This window comes from Bufo bufo, chromosome 2, assembly GCF_905171765.1.
Source record: "Bufo bufo chromosome 2, aBufBuf1.1, whole genome shotgun sequence".
In the NCBI taxonomy this organism is placed as follows: domain Eukaryota; kingdom Metazoa; phylum Chordata; class Amphibia; order Anura; family Bufonidae; genus Bufo; species Bufo bufo.
The window spans coordinates 90097169-90110822 of NC_053390.1; the positions used below are offsets into that span (position 1 = coordinate 90097169).

Consider the following 13654-nt stretch of genomic DNA (forward strand, 5'->3'; position numbering starts at 1 on the left):
GACAACATTTTGGAAAACCCTTTTAAGACAACAACAACAAAAAAAAAAAGACACAGTTGACTATCTGCAGCTGTCATGTGCTGTCAATGTGACATCATTACTGCAGCCAGGTAAACAGAGCACCAGTGGCTGTGTTATGGCCGGGGATTTACCAGGTAAGTACTGTGTCTTACTCTTTAATCATTTGATTCCCGCCCTGAGTAATTTTTGGCCAATCCTGGAAAATAAATTAGGAGGCAGACTTTTAGAGTCTTAAAGGGTTTTTTACCACTTTTTGCTTTAAACTTTAACCCAACTCACCTGCTCCCTGCTTCTCTTGGCTCTTTTCACTGTAAACTTCCAGATGGACAGGGTCAAGTGCTGTGCTGCAGCCAATGACTGGCCTCAGAGATGACATGTTCCCATGTGGCATGCCACTGCTGGGTCACATGCTGCATAGGGACGTGTCATCGCTGCGGCCAGTTGTTGGCTGCAGCAGAGCACTTGACCAGGTCCATCTGGAAGTTTACAGTGAAGAGAGCCAAGGAGCCAGAACAGAGCAGCAGGGAGCAGATGAGCATGGATTTTTTCCCGTTACCGCAGACTGGGATGGAAATGCTGCCATTAAAAAATACAAAATAAATGGACAACCAACCCCTTTAAGGACACAATGATTTTTTTTTTCATTTTCATAACATTTAGATTTTTTAATTGATGTAGAGGACTTTTTTTGGTAGGTTGAGTTTTTTTTTTATGCCAGCATTTTCGGATGAACATAATCAATTCCGCCATTGTTCTTTGGGTTTTTGCTGACCGGTAAACCTGTGAGGGTCAAAACATTTAAGGGGATACCAAACGTATATACTTTTATTTTTTATTTTTATGAATCTTCCCTCTGTTACTAAGTCCCACTGACCAATGCTTTACCCAACGTCATACTGCTGTTGCTACCCAATCAAAAGATTAATATATAATTACTGGGATATTTTTGGTGGCTGATCCCCCCCCCCCCCTCCCCAGTGAGGGCGGCAGTTTCGGATATTCCAGAAATTAGTGCTCCTGCTTCTTTCCTTAAGGGCCCGTTCACAATAGTGTATGATCAGCGAGCCCGTGTAGCAAATAGTAGTCCGCAAAACACGGCACTGGCTGTGTGAACTCTTCATCACGGAGTGGACTTATTCACTTGAATGGGTCCGTGATCCGCAAGATACGGCAAAGGATAGGACATGTCCTATCTTTTGCGCTAAGGATGCACGGAACCGGAAGCCCACAGAAGGGCTTCTTTGTGTTCCTGTGGCCTTCCGATCCATGCCTCCGCTCTGCAAAAGAGAGGACATGTCCTATCTTTTGCTGTATCCTGTGGATTGCGGTCCGCAACATGGGCAAGGCTACACCATGGTTGTGTGAATGTAGGCTAAGGAAAACATCTGCAGTATTAAAGGAGTTTTCTGGAATTTTCATATTGATGGCTATCTTCAGGATTGGTCGTCAATATGAGATCGGTGGGATCCAACTTCTGGCATGCCCACCGATCAGCTATTCGAAGAGGATGTGGCACTACATGAGTGCATAGGACTCTTCCTAGGCCAGTGACATCATGTTCATTGGTCACATAGCCTAGGTGCAGCTCAGTCCTATTCAAGTGAATGGCTCTGAGCTGCAATACAAGCATAGTCACTATCAAATGAATGGAGCGGTGTGTGGTAAGCTGCAAGGAGGCTGTGTGCTCGTTGGAGCTCCAGTGACCGCCACAGCTTCCTCAAACAGACCATGGGCAGGGATGTCAGGAGTTGGACCCCCACCAATCTAATTTTGATGAAAACCCCTTTAACCTGTTGTCTTTTTCCATTGTCCAGCACTGCTAAGTGTACGTTACAGAGGCCCATATGTAGTGTCTGCCACAAATGCCCCCATACAGTGCTGACCATGAAAATAACCCGTGCTTGCTCCCAAAGTGCCTTCCACAGAGTTCTTCCCAGAGATCTTGCCATAAATGTCCCCTCAGTCCAGCCCATGTATGTTCCTTCAGAGGGCCAGCCGAAGAGATCTCCCAGAGATCCTGCCACTAATATCTCCCTAGAGCTCCCTCCAGAGATGGCCCATGCAATCCAAAATACCCCAAGAGTGCATGTCACAGATACCCCAGGCAGAGGCGGCTCTAGACTTTGTGAGGCCTTAGGCGAAACTCGAACATGAGGCCCCCACGAAGTCATGACTCACTGCCAGGGCCGGCGTCATAACCCGGCATCCCCGGGCAAGTGCCGGGGCCCAATGCTCCTGGGGGGGCCCACTGAGCTGCTATGAGCACTTCCATCAATACAGATGGGAGCTCTCACTGCTGTCCTTTCACATACGCAGTACCCCTTTGGTGGGCCCTCTGAGCTGCAGAGACTCAGGACACGCCCCCTCTACACAGGACACGCCCCCTCTACACAGGACACACGCTGCCTGAGGAGACTGGAGAGAGACCGCAGGGCTGGAGCTGGAGCAGAGAAGTGTGGAGACAGTCTGTGAGTGAGTCTGCACTGTGACTGTCTCTTCTCTGTGGGACAGAAGGAAAGGGGGGGACACTGCTGCTTCATTCTATTTAGTTGTGTTACTGTTTTATTAAGCTGATTGTCTCCATGACACCTGCCCCCCCCCCATATCCTGTCCTATATCACCCTTATGGAGCCCCTGCTGTCTCCTTTCCTCCCTCATGTATCCAGGGCTCCTGTCCCACCCTCCTGTCTCCTATTGCTGCCCTGCACAGACCTCCTGCCACTACTTGTATGAATCCCCCTCAGAGCCCCTTCAACCTACTTGCTGTGTCCACCCCTCCTGTCCATCCAGGGCCCCGGGCCCCTGTCTCACTCCTCTGCCTCTCATTATGGTGGCATCTGAACCGCATTCACCATAAGGACCTTCTAACATCACAGGGTCATGTGACTGTGCCCCCCACCCCGTACTGTGCCCCTTTATACCCTGCATTGTGCCCTCTTACCACACTCTGTGCAGTGCCCATAGTCATTCCCTGTACTGTGCCCTCTTATACCCTTTTATCCGGTCACTGTATGGTGGTTTTATCCTTGTATGGCGGTGTTATCACTATATGGCGGTGTTATCACTATATGGCGGTGGTATCCAATAACTGGATGGCCATAACTGTATCCCTTTCTGCCCACACCACTTTTTTTAGACCTGGCATGAGCGGGAAAAGATACAGATTGCGGTGCTAAGGACCTTTGCGCCACATCTGTGTCAGAAATACGCCTAATATAGACGTATTTCTATATAATAAATGACCCCCTAATCGTATGATTATTCGGGGGGTGGGGCTAATATCTTTATATTATATAGATTCTAGTGTATTATACTGCGCCCTGTATTTTCCAGTAGAAAATGATCCTTGGGAAGCACAGTCCTCATCCCTGACCACCAGGACCAGGCAGCGCTCTGTCAGTACATGGCGGCCTCCCCTCTCCTCCACGCTGCTCCGCTGTGTACTGGGGCTTATTCTGACACTAGGGCTGGCTTCACATCACATTTTTGACATCCATTTAATGCATACTGAAAATGTATGCGTTACCAGATGCCTCAGACCGATGCCGTACAGTGGCGTCCGTTCACCATACAGTTCCATGGTAAAAAAACATATACCTTAACGTATGCATTTTTTACTTGACTCTGCAGGATACAAAAACGTGGAGTGCTGCACATGTGTATACATCAAACCGATAGGAAAAACGTAATGTGAACACACATTGGGGGGGAGGGGGGCGTACTAAATTTCGCTGTGGGGCCCAGTCAGTTCTAGCTCCATCACTGCACATCTCCTGCTCTCCTCCAGGCCTGGCTCACTGCTGCAGCGGGCCGGAGGAGAGAAGGAGCGCAGGGAGCTGCGGTTAGTGAATGACAGGACCACCAGCTCCCCTGCAATGATAGGTATGTGAGGGGGCCACTGGGGGGTCATTCATCACACTGTGAGGGTCCCTTACACAGTATAATGACTCCCAGTGCCCCCCATTTAGTATAATGATCCCCATTGACCCTCCATTTAGCATAATGACCACCAGATCCCCCATTAAATATAATAACCCCTCGTGCCCCCTCCATACAGTATAACCCCCAGTGTGGGGGCGACTGGGGGTCATTATTCTAAATGGAGGGTCACTGTGGGGTCATTATACTGTGAGGGCCCTTTACATAGTATAATGACCCCCAGTGTCCCCCATTTAGTAATGATCACCAATGACCCTCCATTCAGTATAAATACCCCCAGAGCCCCCTCCATACAGTATTCCCCCAGTGTGGGGGCTACTGGGGGTCATTATTCTAAATGGGGGCGACTGGGGTTCATTATACTGTGTGAAGGGCCACTAGTAGTCATTATACTGTATAGGGGCCACTGGGGGTCATGTCAACGTAAACAAATGCCTCATGGGGGCCCACTGGGATTTATCGCCCAAGGGCCCACATGAACCTGGAGCCGGCCCTGCTCACTGCTAACAGCTTGTTGCCCGCAGCAGGCCCTAAGGTTCACAGTAGCCAGCCAGTAGCCAGCAGGCAACGTGTGTGTGTGTGTGGGGGCACAGCAGCCAGCAGGCAATGGGTGGGGTGGGGGTGGGGGGTGTCGGCACAGCAGGCAACAGGCTGCCTGCCTGCTGCGCTGTTTTTGACTGCTGCTGTGGCCCGACCAGGAGTGGGCACTGGGCAGGGCGGCAGCATTGATACACACACACACCTTGGGCTTATATTCACTGGTCGGGCACTACTGTCTGTTTGTGGGCGGCAGCCAGACACGGACTGAGGTGAGGGCCCTGGCTCCTTCTTCTGCTCCCCTGTGTGGCTGCGCAGCGCTCTGGAGGCGGGGCTGGCAACGTTCATTAGACGTGCTTGTGCGGCGGCACGCTCCGAGCCCCAGCAGCCACTGCTCTCTTAAAGAGGCAGAGAGGGGCTCAGAGAGGCCGTGGGCCCCCCTGCGGCTCTTCCATTAGTCCCCTTAGCCGCGGAAGTCAATAATTGTACTTGCGGCGGTGTCGGTGGGAGCCAGAGCGAGGCCCCCACCAGCGCAAGGCCTTAGGCGGCGGCCTAAGTGGCCTAATGGAAGAGCCACCTCTGACGCCAGGGGTGATTGTCCTATATGTTCACTGGACTGCTTACTACAAATGCCCCATGCATGCTAAAATGCCCCAATAAAGCCTGTCACAGATGTCCACACACTTTCCACAAGTGCTCCAATGTTCTAGCTAAAGGCTGTATTCTCTGTGTACAGAGAATCAGATTCTTCTCAGCGGTTGCTGCTGCTTCCCTAAAATTTTTATAATTTAGCCATTGAACTGCTGAATTAAACTTCAAGCAAAAGTGGTGCTAAAATAAAGACTATATATATACTGACAAAATTCCACGGCACTTTCAAAAATAGTGTGAGTTTATTTCACCAGAAAAAACAGCAACGTTTCAATCCACTCAGTGGTATCTTTCTCAAGCAGTGATGATGATATACACTCACCTAAAGAATTATTAGGAACACCATACTAATACGGTGTTGGACCCCCTTTTGCCTTCAGAACTGCCTTAATTCTACGTGGCATTGATTCAACAAGGTGCTGATAGCATTCTTTAGAAATGTTGGCCCATATTGATAGGATAGCATCTTGCAGTTGATGGAGATTTGAGGGATGCACATCCAGGGCACGAAGCTCCCGTTCCACCACATCCCAAAGATGCTCTATTGGGTTGAGATCTGGTGACTGTGGGGGCCATTTTAGTACAGTAAACTCATTGTCATGTTCAAGAAACCAATTTGAAATGATTCGAGCTTTGTGACATGGTGCATTATCCTGCTGGAAGTAGCCATCAGAGGATGGATACATGTTCTCATTCTGTTTACGCCAAATTCGGACTCTACCATTTGAATGTCTCAACAGAAATCGAGACTCATCAGACCAGGCAACATTTTTCCAGTCTTCAACAGTCCAATTTTGGTGAGCTCGTGCAAATTGTAGCCTCTTTTTCCTATTTGTAGTGGAGATGAGTGGTACCCGGTGGGGTCTTCTGCTGTTGTAGCCCATCCGCCTCAAGGTTGTGCGTGTTGTGGCTTCACAAATGCTTTGCTGCATACCTCGGTTGTAACGAGTGGTTATTTCAGTCAACGTTGCTCTTCTATCAGCTTGAATCAGTCGGCCCATTCTCCTCTGACCTCTAGCATCCACAAGGCATTTTTGCCCACAGGACTGCCGCATACTGGATGTTTTTCCCTTTTCACACCATTCTTTGTAAACCCTAGAAATGGTTGTGCGTGAAAATCCCAGTAACTGAGCAGATTGTGAAATACTCAGACCGGCCCGTCTGGCACCAACAACCATGCCACGCTCAAAATTGCTTAAATCACCTTTCTTTCCCATTCTGACATTCAGTTTGGAGTTCAGGAGATTGTCTTGACCAGGAGCACCCCCCTAAATGCATTGAAGCAACTGCCATGTGATTGGTTGACTAGATAATTGCATTAATGAGAAATAGAACAGGTGTTCCTAATAATTCTTTAGGTGAGTGTATATATATATCCCAGAGAACATATCAGTCCTTTTGCATCCATTATATCCACTGTAGTAGCATTGTGGCTATCTGTCCACTAGGTGGAGACAAACTCACACTAATGGAAAACTACATCTCAACAATTTGCTCCCCTATTTCAGAATGAGATGAGCAAAAGTCTTTCTAACGAATAATGTTTTTGTGGTGGTCACACTAAGGCTATGTTCACACCTCTTAAAATCCAACAGGAATTTCTGCAGCAAAAAATAACCTTCAATTTTTGCTGCGGATTTGCTGCTGTTTCTGCCGTAGATTCACTCAAGAATTAGCTCCATTATCATTCAGTGGAGTACTGTATATCCTCAATGCTGTTTATTTCTGCATTGAATTATTTTTTTCTACAAGGCAAACATAATTCCATGGGGAAATTTCCTGTTGCATGTGTCGATGGCTGCAGAAACCCCATTTACACTGATGTGATTTTTTTTTAATTTTTTTTATCAGTATGATTTCTTTTATGGATGCAATCACACCACAATCGTATTGGAAGAAAGGGGAAATTTATCAAGCCCCCTGCGCCACATTTATGACAAATTTACATATTTTCTTTTAATTAAGATGAAGGAATTGTAATTTAAAAAATTGTCATAAAAAAGTTACCCTCTATCTCACTCACTTTATCCAACTTCTATGCCAGAATAAGAGGAATAGATGCTTCATAAATATGATGCTTATTCTTACCACCATATTTCTCGTATTTAGGCCGAATGCACACGGCCGTGAGCGGTCCGTGGTAACACAGCCTGGGTTCCTGCTGAGAGCAGGAGCACACGGCGTCATTGGTTGCGCTTCATGCCGCCGCTGCACTACAGTAATACACTTGTATGATCTATACGAGTGTATTACTGTAGTGCAGCGGCGGCATGAAGCGCACAGCGTCATAGCAACCAATGACGCTATGCGCTCCTGCTGTCAGCAGGAATCCAGGCCGTGTTACCACGGACCGCTCACGGCCGTGAAACACGGCCATGAAACACGGCCGTGTGCATTGAGCCTTATACCAGACAACTAGCATGAATACACTGATAAATGTCCTACTTCTCATTTTCACAAAGCTGGCTGCCTACAACCACCACTAGAGGGAGCTCAGTGCATAGGAGTTTATACAGTTACCATGTAATGGAATGGAAGCTAAAATAATCTCTTTGCATTGAGCTCCTTCTAGTGGCGGCTGCATGAATATGCAGTGTTTTTACTTGGCAATTGTGTGGTCTGCCTCCATTGAAGGTACGCCGCTGTTGCTCTGTGTAAATAGGACAGCAGTCAGGTAACAAATGTGCAAAATTTGTCTGCCCGTCTGCAGTACATTGCCTTATTGTATTAGTACATTAAATATTTAACATTGCATCAGGATCAAAATTCTACATTTTTTTTATGTGATTTGCCATTTGAAGCAGTTTTTGGTATGGATTTTGCTCTGGTTTTTAGGCTGCCCAATAACCAATGGGGAATCTGTGGCAAGAATGAAAAAAATTAAATAAAAACGCTCCATATGAAGCGTGGAAACAACAGGTTTGGCAGCGGATTCCGCAATTTTGGCTTTTTGCACCAAAATTCAGAGGGAAAATCTGCCCTGTCAGAACATAGGTAAAGGTTGTTGCCAGGGGTGGTTGCCACCACCCCTGGCAACTCGCAAGGTGAGGCGATCGCCTTAGGCAGCACCAGGTAGGGGCAAAAGGGGGGCAGCGGAAGGGCCATGGCCAATGAGCGTTTTCATTGTGGCAAAGGGGTTAAGTTAAGAAAGTGTGTGTGTGGGGGTGGGGGGGGGGTCATCACCGTTTCAGTTTTAGCCTCAGGCAGCAGAAATGTGGATTTTTCCATGATTTATTGTTGAATTGCTGCTTATTTGCCACAGGTTTTACTCTCTGCATGGCAAAGGGTGAAATCTGCTATGGAAATCCACAGCATCAGGCTGGTGGGTTGTCAGGTCCTCCTGGAATCACTCCATGCCCCCACTACTGTGATGCTGCTGGTACGCTGGCACCAGCAGCAATTAGTAATACATTTCCCACTAACGATGGGAATATCTAATATTTTAGCAGCAGAGTCACCGAGGGCATGTCTGAGGCCACGCTGTGACTCACAGCTACACTTAGGTAATTAGTCTCATTAATTCCAATTTAATTTGCCATTTTTATTCTCCTGTGTTTTGATGCAACTTGTAAAGTAACTGCAGAGAAGCTCAAAAACACCACTCATCAGGTAATCCTCTCGGACCAGTACAATGGTGACATTACAAGCCCTGCCCTAGCGCTGGCAAACACTATGCCCCTTTCACACGGGCGAGTTTTCCGCGCGGGAGCAATGCGCGAGATGAACGCATTGCACCCGCACTGAATCCCGACCCATTCACCTCAATGGGGCTGTGCAGATGAGCGGTGATTGTCATGCATCACTTGTGCGTTGTGTGAAAATCGCAGCATGTTCTATAGTTTTTCACGCAACGCAGGCCCCATAGAAATGAATAGGGATGTGTGAAAATCGCAAGCATCCGCAAACAAGTGCGGATGCGGTGCGATTTTCACGCATGGTTGCTAGGTGATGATGTAAGTAAATTGATAAGTCAATTTACTGTATTATTTTCCCTTATAACATGGTTCTAAAGGAAAATAAATGCATTCTGAATACAGAATGCTTACTAAAATGTGGCTTGAGGGGTTAAAAAATAAAAGAAAAATAACTCACCTCATCATCTTGTTCGCGCAGCCGGCATCGTCTTCTTTCAGGACCTGCAAAAGGACCTGCGCTGACGTCACCACGCGCAACTACGTCATCAAAGGTCCTTTTGCAGGTCCTGAGGGAAGACGATGCCGGCTGCGCGAACAAGATGATGAGGTGAGTTATTTTTCTTTTATTTTTTAACCCCTCAAGCCACATTTTAGTAAGCATTCTGTATTAAGAATGCTATTATTCTCCTTTATAACCATGTTAAATGGGAAAATAATAAAATGAATAGAACACCTAACCCAAACCCGAACTTCAGAGAAGAAGTCCGGGTTCGGGTCTGGGTACCACATTCAGTTTTTTCTCACGAGTGTGCAAAACGCATTGCACTCGCGCGGAAAAAACTGAACATCGGAACGCAATCGCAGTCAAAACTGACTGCAATTGCATGCCTAATCGCGTGGTTTTCCCGCAATGCACACGCGACGCATCCGGAGCAAATCAGGGACGCCCGTGTGAAAGAGGCCTTAGGCTACTTTCACATTAGCGTCTTCAATTCCGCTATTGAGATCCGTCATAGGATCTCAATAGCGGAAGAAAACGCTTCAGTTTTGTCCCCATTCATTGTCAATGGGAACAAAACTGAACTGAATGAAATGGAATGCACCAAAATGTATTCCCTTCCGTTTGGTTGCGCTCCCACCGCGGACAGAATAACGCTGCAAGCAGCGTTTTTCTGTCCACGATGTGGTGCGGAGCAAGACGGATCCGTCCTGGCACACAATGTAAGTCAATGGGGACGGATTCGTTTTCTCTGACACAATAGAAAAGAGATCCGTCTGCCCATTGACTTTCAATGGTGTTCATGACGGATCTGTCATGGCTATAGAAGACAAAATAAAACCGGACCCATTCATGACGGATGCATGCGATTGTATTATGGTAACGGAAGCGTTTTTGCATATCCACCAGTGACCACTGCAGCCAATCACTTTTGCTCGAAACCAGTGATTGGCTGCAGCGGTCAAGTGGGAATACTGGCATATCATCTCCACTCCCAAGTAAGCAAACCTGCTGGAGAACACTGCAGTGTTGACACAGGCATGGAGGGGGCAGTACTGGCCCTTATTTTATCATATTCCAACCATTGGTTAAGTTTTCCATCATCTCAGACAGCCCCTTTAAGGAGTGTCATGTTTTCATGTGTTAACTAGTTTAACTGTTACGGGCATTCACTCAAGCCAAAATGAGTAATAATGATGATAAGGCAAGGATAAGATCTGTCAACAGCAGCAGCAGCCGCCGAGAAAAACGGTAAACGGTACAAAGAAGATATTTTACAGGGATCCTCGATGTTAAACATTTCCCTTAAAGGGAGTCTGTAACCTCCAAAATTGGTTTCAAAGTAAGCAAACCACCATATAATGTAGGTGCCCAGAAACATAACCATTCCTTCATTGTGAAATCTGACCTCTGAACCTTGAGAAATGCTTCTTTTTATTTTTATAGAAATAAAGCTTCTGGTGTACTGTGGACAGGGGCGGCTCCGCTAGTAACGTCACCCGGCACTTCTCCTCTTCTTTGATTGACAGTGAGATTTCAGAGCTGGTGGCGCAGACACAGAGGATGCCAAGTGCACCAATGGAATTGGCCCCACCCACAGTGCGCTGAAAACCTTATTCCCCAAAAAAATAAAAAAGAAGCCTTTCTCAGAATTAGAGGACCAGGCACAGTTTCATTTCGAGGCACCTAGCCTACATTAGTAACAGATTTTGGAGGTGACAGGCTACCTTTAGAATCTGAAGTATTCAAAATAGAAGGTGAATAATTATACGGTGGCTATTAACCATATTCTGGCAGAGCGGCACCAGGGGTGCACCTAGCCTTCCTGCTGCCTGAGGCAAAAACTGAAACCCTTAGCCCTTCCATTCAGCTCATGGCCCTTCGGCTGCCCCTCTTGCCCCTACCTGGTGCTACCTGAGGCAATCGCCTCACTTGGCCTCATTGGTGGTGCACCCCTGAGTGGCACCGCAAGGCGGTGTCAGCAGTAGATTCTGAAGTTATGATCTCTCTATTATAATTGATTCTCCATTCCCTTACCTGTCTCTAAACACACCCATATTAAAGGGGTTGTCCGGGAGTTTCATATCGATGGCCTATCCTCAGTATAGGTCATAAGTACATAATTGGTGGGGGTCCGACTCCTGGCACCCCTGCCGATCAGCTGTGTGAAGAGACCTCAGCACTCCAGTGAGCTCTGTGGCCTCTTCACAGATAACCAATGACAGCACCACACACTGTATAGTGGCTGTGCTTGGTATTGCAGTTCAGGCCCATTCACTTGAATGGTGCTGAGCTGTGCCTAGGCCTGTGATGGCTAACCTCCGGCACTCCAGCTGTGGTAAAACTTTGACTCCCAAGATGTACACTTGCTTGGCTGTTCACAGAACTCCACAGAAATAAATGGAGCATGCTGGGAGTTGTAGTTTCACCACAGCTGGAGTGCTGGAGATTAGACTTTACTGGCCTAGGCCTTGTGACTGATTTACAGTGACGTCTCTGGCCTAGGAAGAGGCCACGGTGCTCACCAAGCATCATGGCCTCTTCTAACAGCTGTAGAGAGGGGGTGCCAGGAGTCAGACCCTCACCGAGCAGAGACTGATGACCTGTCCTGTCCTTGGAGCAAAACTAATAACCAGGAATTCCATGTACAGCCTCTCACACAGTCCTGGCAGCCCTGGCACTGGTCAGGAGGGCACCATAAGTCACACAAAGGTCTTGGTCCATTACCAGTCTAGGGTAACAGTATAGGTAATACATGATGTACTCATCCTACCTTATACCACCATAAAAAAGTACACTGCCATATCGATCACTTACCTGTAAGACATAAGCAAGAAAGTACAATGAACATATTGTAATAGGCAATTACACAAAGTGCACAATGCGATGGCAGTATTATGTCACTTTTGCCTTTATTTTAGTATAGAAGCAGTGGAATTCCAGAACCACAGATATAGTAATGGTGGGTTCACACTGCCCGATTATCGTTCCCGATAATCTGCCCGTCTAAAGGTGCCGCAGATCACCCGATGAAAGAGCAAAACGAGCTAAGCGGCGATCTGCTGCCCAGAAACAATAGCAATAGCGATCACTCATCCTCATACTGTGGAGGCGATCGCTGCATGTAAATGTAGTGCTGAATGAGCAGCCAGCTCTTGCTGCTCCTTGGGCCGTATAAAACCCGCAATAACTCAATGCTACCAACCAAAGCAAGGCAAAGACTGTTCAGACTGAAACTTCACGCAGAACTTACACAGTTTATGTTAGCAGGGCTACAGTTAGTGCATGATCATGACAATGTAGAGCAACCCCTCCATGCATGTGCTCAGCAGAGAAATGCCACGACCCTCACTCCCTCAGGCGACTATTCCACGGAGTCGCATTTCCTACAGTAAAGAAGCCTTGATACCTCTGGAGACTGAAATTTTTTCTTCTTCAGACAGAGGCAGTGCTCCCTTGTTTGTACATGGAACAGCTTTCCCCCATCTTTTTTGTACAGGCCACTTATATATTGTATAGGTTAATCATGCTCCCCCCCCCCCCCCCCTTAAACACACACTATTAGATGTATATTCTCAACACTGAAGAAATGTAATCCTTTTAAAGGTAATCTTCATATCACAGACTGTAGCCATGAGTTATAACCTCCCTTCTGATCCTCAGCTGTTTCATGTGACCAGCACTCTGATCTCCAACGGACACAGCATGTTATGTGCGGACAGGAAGCCAGTTTCTCTATGTATTGCTATGGGAGCCTCAATGTTAGTCTCATAGGAATGAATAGAGAAGTAACTGACTTCCTGTCCTGTGATCAGAGTGCTGGTCACATGACACAGCTGAGGATCACAAATACAGTCACCGATAGGATTACCTTCACTCCAATTTACCACATGTACCTTTCTAATGGGCCAGAAAATAACGATTTTTGTGGGAGTGCTTCTTTAATCTTTCCTCATAATTAAGACCCTCCATGCCCCTTATCAGTTTAGTTGTTCTTCTTTGTACTTTTTCCAGCTCCAGGGCATACTCTCTATGAACTGGTGCCCAGAACTAGACTACATATTCTAGATGAGGCCATACCAAAGCTTTTGCAGACAATAATAGGCATTTTCCATATAGTGGCGGCCATGTACTTACAGTCGGCTGAATGAGCCCTAACCATGAGAACCTATGAGAATATGGGGTTTTCCAACTCTTTCCTCTGAATAGGCCATGAGTATCTTATTGGTGGGGTTCCAAAACCCAGGACCCCCGCTGATCAGCTGTTTGAGGAGGCCGTGGCTCTCACAGCTTTCCTTAGGCCAGTGACGTAATGCTCATCAGTCACGTGGTCTAGGCACAGCTTAGTCCCATTCAAGTGAATGGTCCCCGG

General features: G+C 47.1%; 1 protein-coding gene and 1 long non-coding RNA gene across 4 annotated transcripts in view; one reads left to right on the top strand and one right to left on the bottom strand.

Annotated features, from left to right (window-relative positions):
• The window catches only part of PDE4D (phosphodiesterase 4D), a 1065327-nt gene that overhangs the window by 321749 nt on the left and 729924 nt on the right, over positions 1–13654 (bottom strand). Inside the window, exon 1 of one of the 3 annotated variants that reach the window (XM_040421314.1) lies at positions 12056–12094. The exons of the other annotated variants lie outside the window; for them this stretch is intronic. The gene's annotated coding sequence lies outside the window, so the exon portion shown is untranslated. Of the gene's footprint in view, positions 1–12055; positions 12095–13654 lie in introns of those variants that run through there. 3 annotated transcript variants of the gene reach the window in all.
• LOC120992371 overlaps positions 1–13654 on the top strand; it is a 138684-nt gene that overhangs the window by 21458 nt on the left and 103572 nt on the right. The window lies entirely within an intron of this gene.